At 44.7% G+C, this 24,521-nt stretch overlaps 1 protein-coding gene and 1 long non-coding RNA gene across 6 annotated transcripts in view; one reads left to right on the plus strand and one right to left on the minus strand.

Annotated features, from left to right (window-relative positions):
- Positions 1-24,521, plus strand: part of LOC142497569 (galanin peptides-like) — an 83,857-nt gene that overhangs the window by 42,943 nt on the left and 16,393 nt on the right. The window contains exons 1-2 of one of the 5 annotated variants that reach the window (XM_075605556.1): positions 7,774-8,143; positions 17,797-18,079. The exons of 2 other annotated variants lie outside the window; for them this stretch is intronic. The gene's annotated coding sequence lies outside the window, so the exon portion shown is untranslated. 2 more of the 5 variants (XM_075605557.1, XM_075605558.1) reach the window with 2 other exon arrangements.
- LOC142497570 (uncharacterized) lies at positions 1,960-8,767 on the minus strand. Its single transcript, XR_012802274.1, has 3 exons — positions 8,683-8,767; positions 5,788-5,882; positions 1,960-4,374 (listed from the first exon to the last, which is right to left on the minus strand). It is a non-coding gene; the product is annotated as an uncharacterized LOC142497570 (long non-coding RNA).

Consider the following 24,521-nt stretch of genomic DNA (forward strand, 5'->3'; position numbering starts at 1 on the left):
GCTGAATACCTGAAAAGACTCTGGAGAAGGAGTGGCTCAGTGACGCTAAGTGGGAAACAGTGGAACCTGGTTCAATTCCCACTGCCAGCTCCTTGTGACCTTGGGCAAGTCACTTTATCTCCCAGTGCCTCATGCACCAAAATCATAGATTGTAAGCTCATCTGAGCAGGGACTGTGTCTGTCAAAATTCATATGTGCCGCATACCACGTGCCGTAATTGTGAAGCGCTTTGAGTCCCATTGGGAGAAAAGTACTATGTGAAATAAAGTTATTGTTATCATTATAATTACATACCCCATACCAGAGCCTGCCTAGTAGAGAAGTGTACTCTTACCTTATTCAGGCATGCTTTCCATGGTTCTTACTTAACAAATCGTAATACTTCTAGTGCCTCCACTTAACTGGCAGAGGCTTGTACAAAACATGCAGAAGACTATCCAACCGTATTTATTTTGAACTTTTTCTAACGCACTACTCACCAAGAAAACTCAGTGAGCGCGTGTACTAGAGCGCGTGTAGGAACTTAGGGGGTTCTTTGTGCCACTATTTCACCTATTGGAGGACAGACATTTCCTAAATTAGGAAGTGTTCTTCAGGGAATAACAACCATTTTCCTATTGGATACCACACGTGCAATCCTTTACAATATTGAACTTACACAATCAAGGATATAATCCCTTTCAGAGTTTACAATCTTCTATGTTTGTGGTTCACGTAAAGTTTGTGGCTTGGCTCAAAGTCACAGAGAGATTAATCTAGTTTTGAGCAGGATGCCTTCAATTCATTACTAAATGTGCTTCTTCTTCTCTGCTCTAAAATGATTGTTTGGCGTGGTTTTAGAAAATGTTCTATATGTTTTATTTCATTTGCTGTTGATGTCTGAGTACATTGTTAAATCAGCATTTATTATGCATATGTAGCACCACTGTGGGAAAACTACTTTTGTTAAAACGTCTTCAATACATTATACCTTAGCTAGATATAATAATTCCACATTCGGTTTAGCACTCAAAAGTCAAGTTTATTAGTCCAATGTTATGACTTACGTATAGCAGATATATGGTAGTTCACATCAAATGTCATATGCTTTTCAAAGAGGTTGGATGCTATCTGTTCTTTTCTCTACTTTAAATGTCCTGTCCTGTTGAATTCTTCCCCTGGTAAATCCTCCTGTCTGATCTTGATGTTATGCAAAGAACTGCTCCCCTCTGCACAGGACCAGCATGCTAAGGGTTAACATGTGCTTGATCTTTGTTGAATTGGCAAACCCACCCACTGGAATGTTAATGAGCCAAGGGGACACAAAGGAAAGATCTTTTTGTTCACTCCAGCGTACATCTGCGTTGCCCCAAAAGCGCACAGCCTTTGGCGCAGCCAAAGGGCGTGAGCCGTTTGCTGCCGTTCGCTGATGTTAGTTGATGTTAAAGCTGCTCTATTTCTATCAGAAACTCACAAGCCCTTTAACCCCTGTACCCAATTTTCCTACTTTATCTGTCCATGAAATGTCTGTGAAGTGACTGTATAACCCTGTTCTTTTATTGTAACCATGTATTTTTTATAACTCTGTGCCCAGGACATACTTGAAAACGAGAGGTATCTCTCAATGTATTACTCCCTGGTAAAACATTTTTATAAAATAATAAATAAAAATAAAATTCTTTTTCTGATGTTATCATGTCTGACTTACAGTACTAACCAAATCTGCCATTTTTTTTAAGCAGAGAATATTATATACGTAGATTATTCTATTCTAAGCTCCTTATCTTTCAAGGAGCTCAGACTATTGTCAGAATTAATTTTGTCATACTGTAGTCCTTAAATATCACAGATCTTATATATATATATATATATATATATATATATATATATATATATATATATATATATATCTTTTATAGTAAATCTAAGTTACTTCTCAGATAGCACAAGACAGCTGTCTATCACATCATCAATCCCTGAATCTAACTTTGGTATTAGCCACTCCTCTTTACTTCAAATAACCTTTTTGTACTACTGTACTACTGAACATTCTTTACTATCGGGAATAATCTATGTACAGTAGCACCTGTCTTTGCCAATCACACAATGATGAATTATAATTTAATAATGAAAAGGCATATCTAACAACTGTACTTAAGGGCCCTAGAGGGTTTACTGCAGGTACAGCTAGAGTGTATCACCTCTATCCATCACATGGGGTAGGATGGCTATGCAAACCCTAGCCGCACCCAACTTCTAGAAGGTGCCTTGGGATGTCCCTAAGTAATGTTACTATGTACAATGTCCATAACCCTCCCCTAATAGTCATAATGACTTGTGATGACACTGGTGGTATATAAAAAGGGGATGGAATATTCTGGGTTCAGATCCCAGAAGGAGACCAAGATGGGGGTTCTCGTTGTACATAATGTAAGTCCTGTTACCGTCTGTAACTACATGTTCTAGTGCTAGGATCACTGCTGTTTTCCAGCTAGGGAAGAGCCACTCCTAAAGATAGGGCCCCTCTATTTGGCCCTGAGCGTGTTCCAGCCACTAGAGGGGATGGACAGGTACTCCAAAGGAGGTTCCTTAGTAAGGGCCTTGGAGTAGCACCTTAGAATTACTAGGGGGTAAGAATCTATTGGTTCTGTCATAGGTGATAGGGTGTAATCTTGCATGAAAGATTACACCCTGTCTAGGGATCCCAGTGGAGTTGAGAACAGCCATAATTCTAACAGTGGAGTGCCCTTTACAGTGCAAGAGCTGTGCCTCTTTGGGGGATGAATCATTAGCACCTCAAGGAAGACATTTGTATGTGTTCCTATGAATAAAGTTTTAAAAAAAAGTTCCTGGCGACTTCTGCTATTGCTTACCATACCAGTCCTGCACACATGCCAACACCCAGAGAAAAGGTAAATAAGAGATGCTGAGCATCACATGCACATAAGCAACACTTGAATAGACATTGGATCACGTTGGAGTGTCCCTTTTCTGCAGGGGCAACTACAGTATGAGGCTGGACCAAACTCCATCCCGAGGCATACTTGGTCCAACAATGAGCAGCCACTTTACCTTTTGTTTCAACTCTGCACCCTATTCTCTCTTGATAGTAAGCCCTAACAAGCACAGTCCTTATTACCTTCTGTATCTGTTTGCTCTTGTTTATATGTCATTCTGTTTATGTAGAAAACAGATACAAACCGGCGCCTTAAAGATACAGTCCAACCAAATGTCCAAATGCACTAATAAGTAGGTGGCATATAGTCCTTGTAGGGTGATCCAATCATATGCACCTGGACTGGCTTGCAGACTTCGTGGATGGCGTCACGTGATATGTAAAATCAAACACAAAGAAAAATCATAGTGTATTCTGCTAGTTAAAATGACATGTAACATAAAAAACATACACACATAGAACTCTAATGTCAAACATCAACATAAAACACAAACCTCAAGCTAAATGAACAATTAAACTCATTTATTAAAAATACTGAAAACTTAGTTTCTATAAAAATAAAAATGGAGATGGCTTGTTGAAGATGATCTGGTTATAAAACCAGAATGCCACTTACAACACAGCAGTTTGTTTCAAGCATGTGAGTCCAACTGTGGCAAAACAACTCCTTCTCTCTCCTCAGTCACCAGTGGGTGGGGGGAGGGGGATTTGGTTTGGTTAGTGTTTCCGGGCGGCCTTGGCTCATTTATATGAGTTTACTTTGCACTCTTGAATTATTAGTGTGCATTTCACAGTATTGTTTTCATGTTTACTAAGCTTAAGCACTTTTTCCAGCACCTTTCTTTTTGTTGTATTCTGTTTATCTAGTTGATATAATTTTGTTCCCCCTTTGTACTGCGCTGCGGAATATGTTTGACGCGTTATATGTAAGTGTAGCCATGCCATCTGTGGCTACTAGTTTGTTTCCCTCCTGGCAGTAAGTCCTGGTACAAGCAGGCCTTGCCAGTATTTATTATGGGGTTTTCCCCCTCCGAGGAGCTGCACTTGAGTGACAGCGGGTGGTGGTGACATCAGGCCTGGGCATGACCAATCATGAGCCAGACCTGGTGCCCTCCTCCTGGCAGTACTTAAGGTCAGGTACCGCCCAAATTTAGCAGTGCTTTTCCCCACTTGAGGAAGGCAGGTCACACATTGGAGAGGCTGAGTATTGGGCCTTCTCCAGTCCTCTTCCCTCTGGGGGAGAGTGTGTGGACTAGTGTTGGACCGGGTCCCCAATTATAAAAAAAACGGGTAATGGGTACCCGGCCAAAATGAAAGGTTCTACCCGGTTTGGCACTTACCCTGCAGGGTGGCGGCGACATCAAGGATCAGCAGCAATAGTCCTATGACGGTGGCAGCATCAGAGGTGTCTTCAGCTTGCTGCTGTTTCCGCACTGCATCTGCCAACACCCCAAACTTGAAACACTTCATGTTAAACAATTACAGTCACTTCAGCCCCTCTCAGCTTTGGACTGCTGTTACTTTGCTCTCCCTTATTTACCTCTTCCCTCTTGCACTTTTGCTTTATCCCTAGCTCCCACACTTTCCCCTCTAAACCTCCTTCCTAATTACCCACTCTCTACTGACATCTCCCTCATTTTGCAGCCATCAACTCCATCTGCTTCTCACATGACATCCTTCAAAAATAAGTCGAACAACTCTATTTCCCACTTTCTCTTCCTTTCCTTGCTATTACTCCTACTGTATGGTGACACATCCCCTAATCCTGGCCCTATCCACATACTCAACCAATCCTTTCACGTTCCACACCTTATCCCAAAGTCTCCTCTTAACTGCCAATCAGTCCAACCTCATCCCCATTACACCTCTCCCTTCCCTTTTCCTGTACACTATGGAACGCAAGATCTGTCTGCAATAAACGCACAGTGATACAAGTCATTGATTTCCAACTCTGGACCTCCTTGCCATTACAGAAACCTGACTCACCCTCCCAGACACCACCTGTTCTGCTGGTCTCACCTATGATCATCTTTCCCTTTGCCACACCGCCAGACCAGGGAACAGACAGAGCGGTGGAGTGGGTATACATTGTCCATGCTGCACATTTCATGTCATACACCTGTTCCTCGCCCACTCTCTCATCCTTTGAAGTTCACGCGGTGCCTCTGTTTTCTCCCCCCTCCCCCCAATGTTTCTGTCATCTATCACCCCCCTGGACAACAGATCAATTTCTTGATAATGTTCTTCCTCACTTCATCTCTTCTGACACACCCGGGGCCACCAACAGAAATAGGACAAATATAAGGAGCAGGATGCCCCCACCCCCTCAGCGCACGCAGGTATGGGTAGCATGGGGGGGGGGGGAGGGTGTATAAGAAGGTAATAGGCCTGGGGGGACTATAAGGAGGTGATAGGCCTGGGGGGGATATAAGGAGGTAAGGGGCCTGGAGGGGGATATAAGGAGGTAATGGCCCGGGGGGGTGGGGGGTGGGATATAAGGAGTTATGGCCCTGGGGGGTATTAGGAGGGGTTATAAGGGGGTAATGTGCCTGGGGGAGTTAGGAGTTAGTGGGCCTGGAGGGGTATAATTAGTTATGGGCTTCAGGGAAGTTGGGGGGGGGGTATAAGGAGGTAATGGGCTGGGCTGGGGGGTATTACGAAGTCCTGGAGGGAGTATAAGAGGGTAATAGGCCTGAGAGGATACAAGGGGGCAATGGACCTTTGGGGTTATAAGGAGGTAATGGGCCTGGGGGTATGTAAGGGCGTAATGGGCATGCAGGAGGTATAAAGGGCCTGGAGGAGGCTATAAGGGGATAATGGTACTTGTGTAACTATTCAGGGGGGTAACATACTACTCAGCGGTGGAGGCTCAATTGTTCTTCTGTGCCCTTCCGATATATTAATACAAGCGCGTATTTTTTGAAAGGCAGATCTCCCATTGTTCCACCTGTAATAGAATAACATTGTGTGGAGTCCTTACTTTCAATGTGCTGTATACTATACAGGGCAATTCTTGCTTTCAGTTAGAATTCTAACATAATAGAAACTAGAATAATGATTACCTTTCTTCTATGATACATCATAAGTACTAGAGCATTATTTTAAAAACAACACTAGAGTTTGGGATTTATCTAGCAGCATTGTGGTTAATAAGTGTGTAATCTCACACGTTAAAGCACACCCAAAGGGTTTGAATCATCAATCCCTTTACAAAATAGAGATTTGTTTTGTCACGTGACACATTAGCGCTAATACTAGATTTTTAAATGCCTTTTTTTGTTGTTTTGTACTATATCAATAAAATTTATTTATTTTTTCAATTAGTAGAGTGTGTATTGATAGGGATCCTTTCTCTTTCGTGTTTTGCGGGTATTAGTAGTGGTTATAAGGGGGTAATGTGATATAGGGAGTTAATTGGCTGGGGTGCTATTACGATAACCTGGAGGGAGTATAAGAGGGTAATAGACCTGAGGGGATACAAGGGGCAATGGACCTGGGGAGGTATAAGGGGGTAATGGGACTGGGGGTATGTAAGGGCATAAGGGGTTAATTGGCCTCTGGATGTATAATGGGGTAATGTGCCGCAATCTCATTAACACACCAAACCCACTGCTTAGGTGTCACCTTTGACTCTGCCCTCTCCTTCATTCCTCACATTCAAGACCTCACTAATTACTCCCGTCTCCACCTCCAAATATCGCTATGTTACACCCTTTTCTCAATCATGACACAACAGAATCCCTACCTGGCTTCCCATAGCCTCTGGAATTAAATGTAAAACCTTAGCTCTGACTTACAAAGCTTTTCATAACATTGCCCACCCTTACATCTCAGCCTTCGTCCCCAAATATACCATTAAACGTCCTCTCCATTCTTCCCATGACAACCGCCTCTCCTCCAGCCTTATTACATCATCTCACTCCTGCCTACAAGACTTATGCCACGTTGCCCCCTCTGTCTGGAATTCCCTACCATGCACCATCAGACTCTCCCCCAGCATTCAGGCATTTAAAAAAACAATCTGAAAACTCACCTATTTAAGGAAGCTTCTCTGGCATACCCCTAACAGCCACCACTACCCCTCCAGCCCTATTGGGGTCAGCTATATGGTTGGACAAAATACACCCTGAGGCATACTCTGTCCAACAATGAGCAGCCACTGTACCATTTTTTTCAACATTGCCCCTTGTACCTAGGGTTGCCAGGTGTCCGGTATTGAACTGGACTGTCCTGTATTTGGATACTCTGTCCAGTAAAAAATGAGAGGTAATGTAATACTGGACATGTATGTGTCTGGTATTTTCCTCCCTGGACATAGTGACCTGACGCACCTTTCACCATTGAGTCCAGTATTTTTGGCGAAGCCACCTGGCAACCCTACTTGTACCCACTAGATTGTAAACTCTCAGGAGCAGGCCCGCATTACCTTCTGTATCTGCTTGTGCTTGTCTGTCCTTACTTTTATGTCAATCTGTTTATGTAATTTATTTTTCTCTGTACTACCCCCATTGTACCTCGCTGTGGAATCTGTTAGCTTTTTACAAATAAACAATAAGAATAATAATGTTTGTATAGCCTGGGTCCCCTGTTTGTCCCTTGCCTTTCCATAGGCAGCGGAGACTGGGGAGATTGCAGGGGGGAGGGGGGGATGCGCAGTAGCAAGCGTAAGCGGCGGCCATTAGGAGTGTAGCACAGCAGGGGAACTACAAGTCCCAGTAGCCTTAGGGGCTTTAGACCACATATTGCCAGGCAACTAATAGGGCTGAGAGATGCATGGCAGTTAGAATTATGACAGTTGGAGTTCTGGCGGTTAGAGGGACTGACAGTTGGAGCCAGGACAGAGAAAGGGAAGGTAGGGTCTGAATGTCAGTGGCACCCAGATTTGGCCAGATTAACCCTTTAGGTACAAGATAGGCCCCACTCACCTAATCAGATTGTGGCTGCTACAGGGAAACACCTAGCTAGGGACATTTCCCCTGTAGCTGTATACAGTTAGTGTATAGTGCCATTTGAAGACGCCGCACAGCGATTTGCCGACTGTTGTCTGGGGCAGGACCACCACCACACTATCATAGACTATCAAAGGTGAGACCCTCCTACCGGAGTTCACCCCAAGCAGAGGCGGAGGCTTTGCTGACATCAACGTTGCTGGATCATTGGATCCCTTTTGCTTTTCGGCCATACCCAGGTGCTGGAGCACCTGAGCAGGTACTGCACAACATGCACCAACTATAACACTTTCAGTTACTGTGGGCAGCGCTGTCTCACACATTGGTGGGTTGGCTCTTGTGGACACCAGGGAGGTTGGGTGAAACCCCATCAGGGGTGGACACTACGGTTGGAGGGCAAGGTGCGGCTACGGCCGTACGAGGCCTATATTGTATGTGGGGTAATGATATACAGTATCTAGTTGTACCTGTGTTCAGTAAACTGTTATTAAATACAAGTGTGTGATCTTATTGCATTGGGTCCTGTGAAGGGTTTATCCGGCGCTGTCAGGATCTCTCACAGGTGGAGGCGCTGTCACCAGATGGATCAGGTACACCCAGGGCTCCCAGCTGCGGAGGTTCAGGCCTCCTGTGAGCCACAGGATAAGCACCACACACTCAGTAGCCGCCACATTTCCCATGGGGTGGGGGAAAGAGCGCTACATTTTGTTTTGTATACCCAGTGCTCATTTAGCAGTACCTGTCATGATACCTAGCAATATATTTATTAATCAACAACATAGTACAGGAGTGACCAACCTGTTGCCACTTCAGTGCTTCATGTGAGGCCCCTGAAAAGGAAAAAAAACTGGGGGCTCAAACTGCAGATAGTGCAGAGAGACCATAGAGTCATAGAAGAAGAGAAGCCAGAGCTCCTCTCCTTAGCTCCTATAGACCAGCGACCCCTGGTGGGCTCCCTAGTAGCACAGGGTACAGTGAGTATACCCCCTGTCTGCTGAGAGCTCCATGTGGTGCTGATTGGAGAGACTTCCCCCCCCTGCTCCTCCTGTTTCCCCCTTTTACACCTGTCCCCCTATCTGTCCTATCGCACCCCTCTTCCACCCCCTTTCCATGTGTCACTCCCTACACGCGTTAACCTCTCTTACCCCCTCCCTATTTGTCACCCCCTCTTGTCCCCTCCTCGTGACTTTGCATCACATCCTCTTCCTCCCTCCCAATGTTTCACCCCTCTCCCCCCCTTTCCAATGTATCACCACCTCTCACATGTGTCACCCCTACACCCCCATCTACTTGTACTCTGTCAGGTTATATACTGTGTCAATGTATAGTGCCATAAGTTTATGTCCTGTATCAGTGTATAGTGCCATAAGTTATGTCCTGTATCAGTGTGTAGTGCCATCAAGTTATGTCCTGTATCAGTGTATAGGGCCATAAGTTATGTCCTGTATCAGTGTATAGTGCCATAAGTTATGTCCTGTATCAGTGTATAGTGCCATAAGTTATGTCCTGTATCAGTGTATAGTGCCATAAGTTATGTCCTGTATCAGTGTATAGTGCCATAAGTTATGTCCTGTATCAGTGTATAGTGCCATAAGTTATGTCCTGTATCAGTGTATAGTGCCATACGTTATGTCCTGTATCAGTGTATAGTGCCATACGTTATGTCCTGTATCAGTGTATAGTGCCATAAGTTATGTCCTGTATCAGTGTATAGTGCCATACGTTATGTCCTGTATCAGTATATAGTGCCATAAGTTATGTCCTGTATCAGTGTATAGTGCCATAAGTTATGTCCTGTATCAGTGTATAGTGCCATCATGTTATGTCCTGTATCAGTGTATAGTGCCATACGTTATGTCCTGTATCAGTGTATAGTGCCATACGTTATGTCCTGTATCAGTGTATAGTGCCATACGTTATGTCCTGTATCAGTGTATAGTGCCATACGTTATGTCCTGTATCAGTGTATAGTGCCATAAGTTATGTCCTGTATCAGTGTATAGTGCCATACGTTATGTCCTGTATCAGTGTATAGTGCCATACGTTATGTCCTGTATCAGTGTATAGTGCCATAAGTTATGTCCTGTATCAGTGTATAGTGCCATAAGTTATGTCCTGTATCAGTGTATAGTGCCATAAGTTATGTCCTGTATCAGTGTATAGTGCCATAAGTTATGTCCTGTATCAGTGTATAGTGCCATAAGTTTATGTCCTGTGTCAATGTATAGTGCCATCACGTTATGTCCTGTATCAGTGTATAGTGCCATAAGTTTATGTCCTGTGTCAATGTATAGTGCCATCACGTTATGTCCTGTATCAGTGTGTAGTGCCACTGACTACATACTCTGTCAGTGCATAGTGCCATCCTGTTATATTCCGCAGTACACACCGACACAGTGCATAACCCGACGGCACTACACACTTACACAGAGCATAACCTGACAGTACTACACACTGACACAGAGCATAACCTGACAGTACTACACACTGACACAGAGCATAACCTGACAGTACTACACACTTACACAGAGCATAACCTGACAGTACTACACACTTACACAGAGCATAACCTGACAGTACTACACACTTACACGGTCAGGTTATGCTCTGTGTCAGTGTATACAGGTATTCATTTGAATTTTTTCTTATTGTGGCCCTTTCACTATGAGACAGATAATTAAATTCTGGCTCCAAGTCCCAGTCAGGTTGGCCACCCCTGACATAGTACATGTATGTATGTATGTATGTATGTATATATGTCTTTATTTAGATAGCGCCATTAATGTACATAGCGCTTCACAGAAGTAATACACGTGACAATCATATAAATAACAAATAACAGATCATGGGAATAAGTGCTTCAGACATAAAAGTAACATTGTAGAAAAGGAGTCCCTGCTCCAAAGAGCTTACAATCTAATGGGTATATATGTCATATGTGCTAATTCAATTCCATACCAGTCCATTTATTCTGTGTCTTCTATGCTTTTATTCACCCATGTCTTTTTTTGTTGCCTAATTGAACATAATTGAATAAATGCCCAAGTCACTTAACAAGAGCTTGAATGGGAGTAAGTTTAATTCTGGGGCCCCACTTACTAACTTATCCTCTACATGCTTATCACAAAATGAAATCAGTAGGAATACAAATGATGCCTCATAGTTAGCATTGTTGTTGGAGTACTTGGAGACCAAAACAATTACCGAAGAAGAGTCCTCCTACAGAAGGCTTCAGAATGTATCCTCTTTTCTCCCGCATTGTGTGCTTTCTGCCTAGCACAATTCACTTATCTTCTAGGATTGCCATTCATTGTACCATCAGTCAATTATCTGACAATGCATCGCCAACTTGTAGGCGTCATGACTTTAAAGTGGATAAAACTATTGACTACTTAATATACATATGGTGGGTTTGACAGCCAATCGTGAAGCTACTTTCTCCTATGTCCTATGTCCTTTATGTGAAAATAATTCTTTTAATCGCATCTCCAACACAAATTGCTCTGTTTGGACCCTGTGACTAAAGCAATGGTATGGCTTGCTGTTACCATTACTGAAGAGTCTTTGCCATAAGACACCTTCCATCTGGAAGATACTTTATAGCCCATCCACGTGAATGGGCTGTAAAGTGCTTTCTAGCGGCAGAAGATGTCTTATGGCAGAAGACTGTTTAATAAATATGGCCCAAAATGAGGCAGCTAATGAGATTACTGGCGATAAAAGGGTTGATAAGATTGTTTAAACATTTACTTTCTTCTCTCATAAAAAAACAAACAAACAAATCTCATGAAATGATGAATACTGAACCGGATTACAGATTATGCTATTGTCAGTGTGTTGGTTTGCAATATATATATATGGATACATATATAGGATAAGGAAGGAGGAAGGGGGTGAGCGGATGAGAGAGAGGATGAGGAAGGAGGGAGAGAGAGAATGGGGGGAAGAGTGGTGAGAGAGAGAATGGGGAGGAAAAGAAAGAATGGGGGGAGAGTGGTGAGAGAGAGAATGGGGAGGAAAAGAAAGAATGGGGGGAGAGTGGTGAGAGAGGATGGGGGGAGAGTGGTGAGAGAGAGAATGGGGGTACAATTTGAAAAAAAGAAATCCGAAAGTGCATTGTGAAGGGGGGGGGGGGGGGTGGGGGGAAGTTGGCGCAAGGCTGAAGGTGTTTCCTAGGACGCCGAATTACCTTGCACTGACCCTGTTACCAACATATCAATAACTCATTATTATTAAATTATTATCCTCAAAACAGCTCAGGCGAAATATTCCTGCTTTTAAAGAACATTTTTAATGCATTATTTTTTTATTGTAAGATAGTCTCTATAAGGTATTAATCAGTCACATATATATGACTGATTTATACCTTATAGAGACCATCTTACAATATACAAATAAATACCCCACCCCCCCCCCTTCACAATGCACTTTCGGATTTCTTTTCTTTTTTTCAAATTGTACCCCCATTCTCTCTCCCACCACTCTCCCCCCATTCTTTCTTCTCCCCCCATTCTCTCTCACCCTCCCTCCTCATCCTCTTTCTCATCCTCCTTCCTTCTCATCAGCTCACCCCTTTTCTCCTTCCTTATTCTCTTACCCACCTCATCCTCTCACCTCCTACTCATTCTCACCCCTTCGCCTCATCCTCTCACTCTTCCTCCTTATCCTCTCAACCCCTCTTCTCCTCCTCCTCAAACCTCCTTCCTCATCCTCTCACCCCTATCCTCATCTTCCTCTCACTCCCTCCTCATCCTCTTATTCCCTCCTCATCCTTCCACCCTTCTTCATCCTCTCACCCCTATCCTCATCCTTCTCACCCCTATCCTCATGCTTCTCTCACCCCTATCCTCATCCTTCTCTCACCCCGATCCTCTTCCTACTCTCATTCCCCTCCTCATTCTCTCACCCTTCCTTACCCTCTCACCCTTATCCTCATCCTTCTCTCACCCTTATCTTCATCCTTCTCTCACCCTTAGCTTCATCCTTCTCTCACCCCGATCCTCTTCCTCCTCTCATTCCCCTCATCATTCTCTCACCCCTCCTCATCCTCTCACCCTTATCTTCATCCTTCTCTCACCCCTAATCTTCATCCTTCTCTCACCCCTATCTTCATCCATCTCTCACTGCTATCTCATCCATCTCTCACCCCTATCCTCCTCCTTCTCTCACCCCAATCCTCCTCCTTCTCTCACCCCTATCCTCCTCCTTCTCTCACCCCTATCCTCATCCTCCTCTCACCCCTATCCTCATCCTTCTCTCACCCTGATCCTCTCCCACCACTCTCTCCCCATTCTTTCTTCTCCCCCCATTCTTTCTTCTCCCCCCATTCTCTCTCACCCTCCCTCCTCATCCTCTCTCTCATCCTCCTCCCTTCTCATCAGCTCACCCCTTTTCTCCTTCCTTATTCTCTTACCCACCTCATCCTCTCACCTCCTACTCATTCTCATCCCTTCGCCTCATCCTCTCACTCTTCCTCCTTATTCTCTCAACCCCTCTTCTCCTCCTCAAACCCCCTTCCTCATCCTCTCACCCCTATCCTCATCTTCCTCTCACTCCCTCCTCATCCTCCCACCCTTCTTCATCCTCTCACCCCTATCCTCATCCTTCTCACCCCTATCCTCATGCTTCTCTCACCCCTATCCTCATCCTTCTCTCACCCCGATCCTCTTCCTACTCTCATTCCCCTCCTCATTCTCTCACCTTCCTTACCCTCTCACCCTTATCCTCATCCTTCTCTCACCCTTATCTTCATCCTTCTCTCACCCTTATCTTCATCCTTCTCTCACCCCAATCCTCTTCCTCCTCTCATTCCCCTCCTCATTCTCTCACCCCTCCTCATCCTCTCACCCTTATCTTCATCCTTCTCTCACCCCTAATCATCATCCTTCTCTCACCCCTATCTTCATCCATCTCTCACTGCTATCTCATCCATCTCTCACCCCTATCCTCCTCCTTCTCTCACCCCAATCCTCCTCCTTCTCTCACCCCTATCCTCCTCCTTCTCTCACCCCTATCCTCATCCTCCTCTCACCCCTATCCTCATCCTTCTCTCACCCTGATCCTCTCCCACCACTCTCTCCCCATTCTTTCTTCTCCCCCCATTCTTTCTTCTCCCCCCATTCTCTCTCACCCTCCCTCCTCATCCTCCTCCCTTCTCATCAGCTCACCCCTTTTCTCCTTCCTTATTCTCTTACCCACCTCATCCTCTCACCTCCTACTCATTCTCACCCCTTCGCCTCATCCTCTCACTCTTCCTCCTTATCCTCTCAACCCCTCTTCTCCTCCTCCTCAAACCTCCTTCCTCATCCTCTCACCCCTATCCTCATCTTCCTCTCACTCCCTCCTCATCCTCTTATTCCCTCCTCATCCTTCCACCCTTCTTCATCCTCTCACCCCTATCCTCATCCTTCTCACCCCTATCCTCATGCTTCTCTCACCCCTATCCTCATCCTTCTCTCACCCCGATCCTCTTCCTACTCTCATTCCCCTCCTCATTCTCTCACCCTTCCTTACCCTCTCACCCTTATCCTCATCCTTCTCTCACCCTTATCTTCATCCTTCTCTCACCCTTAGCTTCATCCTTCTCTCACCCCGATCCTCTTCCTCCTCTCATTCCCCTCATCATTCTCTCACCCCTCCTCATCCTCTCACCCTTATCTTCATCCTTCTCTCACCCCTAATCTTCATCCTTCTCTCACCCCTATCTTCATCCATCTCTCACTGCTATCTCATCCATCTCTCACCCCTATCCTCCTCCTTCTCTCACCCCAATCCTCCTCCTTCTCTCACCCCTATCCTCCTCCTTCTCTCACCCCTATCCTCATCCTCCTCTCACCCCTATCCTCATCCTTCTCTCACCCTGATCCTCTCCCACCACTCTCTCCCCATTCTTTCTTCTCCCCCCATTCTTTCTTCTCCCCCCATTCTCTCTCACCCTCCCTCCTCATCCTCTCTCTCATCCTCCTCCCTTCTCATCAGCTCACCCCTTTTCTCCTTCCTTATTCTCTTACCCACCTCATCCTCTCACCTCCTACTCATTCTCATCCCTTCGCCTCATCCTCTCACTCTTCCTCCTTATTCTCTCAACCCCTCTTCTCCTCCTCCTCAAACCCCCTTCCTCATCCTCTCACCCCTATCCTCATCTTCCTCTCACTCCCTCCTCATCCTCCCACCCTTCTTCATCCTCTCACCCCTATCCTCATCCTTCTCACCCCTATCCTCATGCTTCTCTCACCCCTATCCTCATCCTTCTCTCACCCCGATCCTCTTCCTACTCTCATTCCCCTCCTCATTCTCTCACCTTCCTTACCCTCTCACCCTTATCCTCATCCTTCTCTCACCCTTATCTTCATCCTTCTCTCACCCTTATCTTCATCCTTCTCTCACCCCAATCCTCTTCCTCCTCTCATTCCCCTCCTCATTCTCTCACCCCTCCTCATCCTCTCACCCTTATCTTCATCCTTCTCTCACCCCTAATCATCATCCTTCTCTCACCCCTATCTTCATCCATCTCTCACTGCTATCTCATCCATCTCTCACCCCTATCCTCCTCCTTCTCTCACCCCAATCCTCCTCCTTCTCTCACCCCTATCCTCCTCCTTCTCTCACCCCTATCCTCATCCTCCTCTCACCCCTATCCTCATCCTTCTCTCACCCTGATCCTCTCCCACCACTCTCTCCCCATTCTTTCTTCTCCCCCCATTCTTTCTTCTCCCCCCATTCTCTCTCACCCTCCCTCCTCATCCTCCTCCCTTCTCATCAGCTCACCCCTTTTCTCCTTCCTTATTCTCTTACCCACCTCATCCTCTCACCTCCTACTCATTCTCACCCCTTCGCCTCATCCTCTCACTCTTCCTCCTTATCCTCTCAACCCCTCTCCTCCTCCTCCTCAAACCCCCTTCCTCATCCTCTCACCCCTATCCTCATCTTCCTCTCACTCCCTCCTCATCCTCTCATTCCCTCCTCATCCTCCCACCCTTCTTCATCCTCTCACCCCTATCCTCATCCTTCTCACCCCTATCCTCATCCTTCTCTCACCCTTATCTTCATCCTTCTCTCACCCCGATCCTCTTCCTCCTCTCATTCCCCTCCTCATTCTCTCAGCCCTCCTCATCCTCTCACCCTTATCTTCATCCTTCTCTCACCCCTATCTTCATCCTTCTCTGACCCCTATCTTCATCCATCTCTCACCACTATCTCATCCATCTCTCACCCCTATCCTCCTCCTTCTCTCACCCCTATCCTCATCCTTCTCTCACCCCATCCTCATCCTCTCACCCCTATCTTCATCCTCTCACCCCTATCCTCCTCATCCTCTCACCCCTATCCTCCTTCTCTCACCCCTATCCTCATCCTTCTCCCACCCTTACTTCATCCTTCTCTCACCCTATCCTCATCCTTCTCTCATCCTTATCCTCATCCTCTCACCCCTACCCTCATCCTCTCACCCCTACCCTCATCCTCTCACCCTTAACCTCATCCTCTCACCCCTACCCTCATCCTTCTCTCACCCCTATCCTCCTTCTCTCACCCCTATCCTCATCCTTCTCTCACCCCTATCCTCCTCATCCTCTCACCCTATCCTCCTCCTTCTCTCACCCCTATCATCCTCTCACCCCTATCCTCCTCCTTCTCTCACCCCTATCCTCCTCCTTCTCTCACCCCTATCCTCCTCCTTCTCTCACCCCTATCCTCCTCCTTCTCTCACCCCTATCCTCCTTCTTTCACCCCTATCCTCATCCTTCTCTCACCCTATCCTCCTCCTTCTCTCACCCTATCCTCATCCTCCTCTCACCCCTATCCTCATCCTTCTCTCACCTCTATCCTCCTCCTTCTCGCACCCCTATCCTCATCCTTCTCTCACCCTTACTTCATCCTTCTCTCACCCCTATCCTCCTCCTCTCACCCTTATCCTCCTCCTTCTCTCACCCCTATCCTCCTCCTTCTCTCACCCTTATCCTCCTTCTCTCACCCTTATCCTCCTCCTTCTCTCACCCTTATCCTCCTCCTTCTCTCACCCCTATCCTCATCCTTTTCTCACCCCTATCCTCATCCTTCTCTCACCCCTATCCTCATCCTTCTCTCACCCCATACATACACAACATGGCACCCCCTGCAACACACACACAACATCGCATCCCTCCCCTGCAACACACACACAACATGGCAATACACCCGAAATACACACACAACATGGCACCCCCCCCTGCAACACACACAACATGGCACCCCCTCCCCTGAAACACACATACACAACATGGCACCCCTCTGCAACACACACATGACATGATACCCCCCACCTGCAACACACGCAACATGGACCACCCTGCAACACGCACACTTGGAACCCCCACCCCCTGCAACTCACACGCACACATGGCACCCCCCCCCCTGCAACACACACATAACATGGCACAACAGTGCAGACTGTTATAGATATCCTAGATGATAAGTGCTTTTACATAACAACTTTAACTGCTAAAATAAAGACATACATACAAATTACTTCACTGTAGAATTTCAGTGTAGAGGCCACAGTTCCAGATTAGTGAAAGATATGAAAATAATAATGTTATTGTATAGCGCTGCTAGTTTTACATAGAGCTTTACAGAGACATTTTGCAGGCACAGTTCCGTGGAGCTTACAATCTTTGTTTTGGTGCCTGAGACTTGCCCAAGGTCACAAGGAGCTGACACCGGGAATTGAACCAGGTTCCCCTGCTTCAAACTCAGTACCAGTCAGTGTCATTACTCACTGAGCTGCTCCCTTGTCTGAATACAGTAATACCATGGGGCTTGCTAAATCTAGCTGGGAAAGGGAATGTACTAAAAACTATGCTGCATTGATCCATCAGCAGCATGTGCATTAAAGCACATGCACATTTGCTTAACATAGCTCTTTCTCCTCTACAGCTTTCCGAGCTGCGTGACTTTGAAACATCATTAAGCATATCATTGAATATGCAATGCTACCACTATCACCACATCGTTTATCTGTACATCACAGCGTCTGGCTGCTCAGAGAGAGGAGCATCGTCTGCATCATAAAACGTGCTTGCGAAGACTAAAGGATCTCAACATATAAAGCTGGGACAAGAGCAGAGATACTGTGGATAGTAACTTTTGGATATATCACGTGTATGTACAGGATACTAAGTGGAAGTATTTGTCAGAGGATGAGAAATGCTATAACGAGGTATTTTTGTGAAGCATGTTAATAGGATATGTGAGGAAGTATGAATCTGTAGCGGATTCGTGTAACGGATTCTGCCTTCAGGCAGAAGTGATAGAGGCTAGGGAGGCCAAGTGGTTCGTGTCTGTCAACAATATACAGTATATGTTTCTATGATCCTCACACTCAATATACCCCCTGAACAACATCCTTGTGGATTGTTGTCTTATTCAGTGGAAGATGGTCTCACTGTTATCCAGCATTACTAGCCTCCTAGAAGTCTTTAGAATCTCACTTGTAGATATTGACGTTTTTTTTAAATTATATTGTATGAGTTGGTTCATGTTCATGTTACCAAATGCCCTTCCCCTAAATATCATACTAGCACCCTCTTTATTCACCTTTAAGACCCAGACTAAAACACAGCTGCTTAACGAACCATATGAGAAGCTCCGTGGCTGATACTATACACCTCATACATAAACCTTGACCCATTGCAGACGCACTTACCACTACACACCCTCCTATTGTCTCTGTACGTTCTTCCTACCTACCAATTCAATTGTAAGCTCTTTGGAGCAGGGACTCCTTTTCCTAAATGTGACTTTTATGTCTGAGGCACTTATTCCCATGACATGTTATTTGTATTATTTGTTATTTATACGATTGTCGTGTATTACTGCTGTGAAGCGCTATGTACATTAATGACGCTATATAAATAAAGTCATACATACATACATACATACATACATACCAAATGCCACTCATTCACGTCCTTCGACAAAGTATCTCGGTTGCATGAGCAGGACAGTGGATGGATCATGTCAGAACAAATCCTCTTAAGTAGACGTAAGACCAAAAAAAAAAATCTCAAGTAAAAGGTTGTGGGGGGGACATAGAGAGAGTGGAAAAGATAAGGCGGTAAATGAATACTCAACGTACAACCCAGTGGCATAATTTAGAAGTCAATTATAGGTAATTATAGCTATCAAAGTTATTTTCCTGTTGAAAGGGCAAATAATAGCATTCAACTAATCATAAACCTTTTTGCGTATTTGTCTGTTATTCCTTCCCTCCTTCTCCCCCCTCCTTCTGGATAATGATAAAAATTATGCGGACTTACATCTTTCTTCCCTGCATAAATATCCCCCAAAGTGCCTCAGACTTACAACCACAGAGCTCGCGTGGCAGAATCCAACAGCGGGCTTCGAGGCGACTCACCCTTAAAAAAAGAAACAAATATAGAAAGAATAATCTGTTATTGTAACTTAGATTCTTTCTGCATTCATACAGTATATTGAATTTTCATCCAGACAACCAAACGACATTTGAAAGTAAGGTACGTCTCTCTTTTCTTAAGCTTTCAATTGTTCTGGAATAGGTCAGTTTGCAAAAGTTGTCGGCACTGTTAAGCGCGATACCTGCAATCATTGCATTGCAGAATCGCCTGTATGAAGCCATTCATTGAACCAATTAAAAAAAAAATGCCATTTCAAAACTGCTCTGCAAGGATACGATTACTAATGAGAGCATAGGAATGTGCGGTGTATACTGTTTAAGTGATTGTATAAGGGTTTACATTTTTTTTCTTCTTTTAAAGAATGTAGGGGGGTGAGGGATTTACAAAGTCCTGGGTATATCAGAGCTTAACGGTGTGATCTGCCATTGACTTGAATGTCAGTAACGCTGATTAAGCCCCAATATCCCTTATTGGAGTATTGTGAATACCATATCAAAGAATCTGTTGTAAAAATAATCTCTCTTTCTGTTCTTGCAGTATAAATCTAATTCAATCTTGTTAAAAATGCTGCTTGAAGAGCGTTGAGCCATTATGAATAAGGAATGTATTATATTGTATTCACGCACAGTACAACCATTTGTAACCCTTATTTCAATCTGTATTAATGTTGCCATAGAAAATTCTTCAGAAATAGATGTTCTGCGACCTTATGGCATTGTGCATGTGTCTGGAAAGAAGATGCATTTTCAGTGATCTTCTGTTAAGAGACAAAATCTATAATATTGTGGAGTTTTCTTCAATCAGGGGAGGCAGGCTATTTCCCTAATTGGTGTTCAAAACATACAAAAATATCAGATACAAAAAGGCCATATATTCTGCATTGTGGTTATCCATTATACACATTTTCCAGTTTATATAATTATATAAGCCATCCTTTTGATGTAAGATTCATTATAACAAAGTTGATTATCGTGAGTGTTGGTAGCCAAATACACAGGTTACATAGAAAGATACAGAAGCATAATGATATTACAACTTATTACACTACCGTGGCACAGCTGATTGCATTGTGAGTGATAACGCCTCATTTCAACAAAGGCTTTCACTGGGAACTTTCACTGGGAACTTTCACTGGGAACTTTCACTGGGAACTTTCACTGGGAACTTTCACTGGGAACTTTCACTGGTCTTTTGGTTTTGGGTCTAAAAATATTTAGTTTTTTTATTTTGTTTTGCAAAAGTTTGCATTTTGTTGTGTGTAATTTCAAATGTTTGTCCTGTTAATGGGAAAAAAACAACTAAGGGGTAGATCCACAGAAGTGCATCACTTTGGTGCTAATAATGCTCATTTAAACAAATTGAGAACGGACATTATTTTTCTTCACTTTAACAATTATCCTCAGAGCGAATGAGATGCAAAAATGACGCCCATTAATAAATGTAGCAGCACCAGTAACGGGGATCTTCATGGCGCAGATGCGTTAACCAATACGCTGCGCATGCGGATTGGCAAAACTTTACCTGGCAGTAATTAACGCATGCGTAAAAGATGCATTACTCGTGTATTACCAAAAGCTGATGAAATTGCTATAATGGGGATAACTGTATTTGTTTTGACATTTTTGCTTTGTTACTTAGTCTCCTCCCTTCATTTACTTTCTTTGTACAGTATTAATTATTATTGTAGAAATATGTATAGATAAAGATTGAACACCTATACTTAATCCAGTCATGATTATAGTACTGTATATATCTTATTAAATCACAGAAACATATCACTTTAATCACCAAAAAACATACTATAGTTTATGATGTGTTTCAGACATTTATATGATCCCTAATATATATCTTTATATGACATGTGTAATTTTGTGATATGAAAGGGTTAAGTCCTATACTCAGTACATTTCTATTAGGCTATTTCCAAACATAACGCAATGATAATCAGGGTCTGGATGTGGGTGTGGGCAGCTTTTGGAAGGTCTTAAATATCATAGTGTTATTCCCACGCACTAACATTAACGAAGGTCTGAGGATCTCCGTTCTTAGGTAACCCGCTCATTACCATATTATTTGCATATGAGTAAGCCAGACATCCGCTAAAAATTGTGCGGTCCGCTATTTTTCACGCGAAGACATCGTAACGCTAAGCACCTTTGGGAATACGCATTATGGATATCGATACGCTAAATGGCGATAACGTAATGTTAAACAATTCACGGGTCTCTGAGGATCTACCCCTGAGTATGCGCTATGCGCTCTCAGGTTTTGGCTCGAATTTCACTTGGATGAAAAAATTATTTCCAAAGTTCGACTCAAATTTCCGAACAAATTTGCATTTTTTCCCCTCTTCCTCCCTGAAAAATTGGCTTTGCCCAAATGCAAACTATTTATCAGAGATAAATCGTGGCGTCATGTCACGTGGTGATGCGTTGCCATGAGAATGCTCCATCACGTGATGCAGCAACGCGTTGTCCCATGACGTTGCTACGTCATGACGATACAGTGTCACCTGACCACGTGATGCGAATGAAGAAGGGCTGTTCTCCTGTAGAGGCCCCGCTCTGTCCCACTGCAATCGGTTTAATTGCTGTGGGGATGAGGGCGGGGCCTCTAAGTGTGATAGCAATTCTTGGGGGGGGGGGGTGAAAATGCACCCTTGCACCCCCTCTGGTTGCGCTACTCATGGAAGCCACATAACCAAACCCAGACAAATCCACCCAATTAAACCTAGGGACAAAAACACCGGTTCATACAAGCAGGCAAGACAAAAGAAACACGAGCAGAGCACCTAATCTAGCAACACAGAACAAACCATAGAGGAAATCAATAGATAAATGCAGAGAGAGACAAAGGGAACAGATAAACAAACATTTAGGCAGGCGACAAAGCTTAGGCCGCGATTATAGTGAGTGCGGCGGCGCTTGCGATTTCCTCGCTCCGCGAGCAAAGTGCAGCAGCTCCATCTATTTATTTTGTACTTTTGCGCGACGGCCGTGTCACGTCAGCGGTTCAGCCAATGAGGGCGAACCAGCCCAGTGACGCCTCCGCCACGCCTCGGATCACAGTGCAGGGATCGCTCGACCAAGAGGCACGCGCGACGCCATGCACTCCGCCGCACCCACGCAGGCGCCTACTATAAACACAGTCTTATAGACACAGGTGGCTGGGGACCGACAGTATTATGGTGGGAGGACAGAACATCACGTAGCTCACACATCAGCTGCTCCGTGTTGAGGACATAAGCAGGAGCATCAATAGTTAACGAAGTTCGATCAAAATGTTGTTATGTTAAAAAGTTTAAATAAGATGGAATTTACAACAATGTGTGCAAGCAACAAAGATGTAAACAGATTTCCAAAGTTTATATGCAGACACAATGTGCAAATGTAAATGTAAGATATGTATAAGTTTGTAACATTTCCAATAAAAAAAGATTATCCAAACAAAAATAAAATAAGAGTGTTTAACAGGCTGGAATTGTGCAATCATGCTCAGCTTTACTGGAACATGCTTCTTTTCAAAGCACTTAAATGGAAATACTGCTACCGTTTATGAATGTCATTTCCTTACAATGTGCCAAGATATTCCACAGCGCACTATGATAGGGCGTGAGGGCTACAACAATACACAAAACAAGGACTGCATAATAATGCACTGGTACAGCAGGTAAAGAGGTCCCTGCTCCAAGAAATTTACCATTTAAAATGTATCCAACAAAAATGCTAAAAGTGTTAATTTCCTAATGTGTGTAGACGTTTTATAGCAGCGCTTCAGGCGGCATTGATTGAATTAAAAAATAAATAGATTTGAAGTAGGGTGTCTCCGGAGCTGAACCGCGTTGATTCCTGCTCCAGGGACCCCCTGCTTCCTGAGATACTTATCTCTGCAGATACTGCCGGTATCTTTGTGCAGTTTGAAGCTCCCGCGCCATGTGGGCCCAATAGGACGACACAATAGAAGATGTTGCGCCTCCTAATTGGCCTTCAGGACGCAGGATGCAGGACTTTTAAACCATCATATTGTGAACACAGCCAGGGCTCCTACTGGCAGAACCTACGGAGGTAATTATCTCTGAAAGCAGTAGGTGCCCGGAGTTGAAACCAATGCGGTTCAGCTTCGGAGACCCCCTGCTTCAAATCTATTTATTTTTTTTAAAAGCATAATGTCACCCGGGGGCCTCTTTAAGACAAGTGAGAAGTTCAAGGTCCTGTTAGATTGTAATGTATCAAGCAGTGTCCTCTCTTTCTGTAAACCTCTTTACAATGTGTTTGATAGCCCTTTTCAGAGCCAAGGGTTTAATATCCTTGCAGTTACAGTAGTTGATAACACATCAAACTTATTTTGCAATGTGCTGAATTAATTTTCTTAATTCCCCTTTAAATTGAACACTGAAAGGATCAAAATGCAATGATGGTCCAGATTTTGCTGTAGTCCTTATCAATGCAATATTTGCTTATTAACTTAAATTACTGCAGGGATCCAGGGTCGCCAACAGAAATCATGGAGCCCAGGACAAATAAAAGGAGCAGCCCCCCCCCCGCCCTGCCCCCCGAACTCATAGCGCACCTACCACAAAAAAATATTTTTTAGCGCGCAACTTTAACTTAACTGTTTTCTTATTGTAATACGGAAAAAAACATTACAATGCAATCTGTTTATTTTAATATTTTCAACAAAAGACAGGTGACTGTCTGCCTTTGACTGCCTGGGTGGGTGACTGACTGCCTGGGTGGGTGACTGAATGACTGGGTGGGTGAGTGGATGGGTGGGTGAGTGAGTGACTGAGTGAGGGTGACTGAGTGACTGGGTGGGTGACTTTGAATGACTGGGTGGGTGGGTGAGTGACTGGGTGGGTGACTGAGATACTGGGTGGGTGGGTGACTGAGTGGTTTGGTTACTGAGTGACTGGGTGGGTGGGTGACTGAGTGACTGGGTGGGTGACTGTGTGACTGTGTGGGTGACTGAGCGACTGTGTGGGTGACTGTGTGACTGGGTGGGTGGGTGACTGAGTGACTGGCTGGGTGACTGAGTGACTGGCTGGGTGACTGGGTGGGTAACTGAGAGACTGGGTGGGTGACTGAGTGACTGGGTGGTGGGTGGGTTGGTGGGTGACTGGGTGACTGGGTGGGTGAGTGACTGAGTGGGTGGGTGACTGAGTTACTGGGTGGGTGGGTGAGTGACTGGGTGGGTGAGTGGGTGACTGGGTGGGTGAGTGACTGGGTG

The sequence above is a fragment of the Ascaphus truei genome, chromosome 6, assembly GCF_040206685.1.
Source record: "Ascaphus truei isolate aAscTru1 chromosome 6, aAscTru1.hap1, whole genome shotgun sequence".
Classification (NCBI taxonomy): Eukaryota; Metazoa; Chordata; class Amphibia; order Anura; family Ascaphidae; genus Ascaphus; species Ascaphus truei.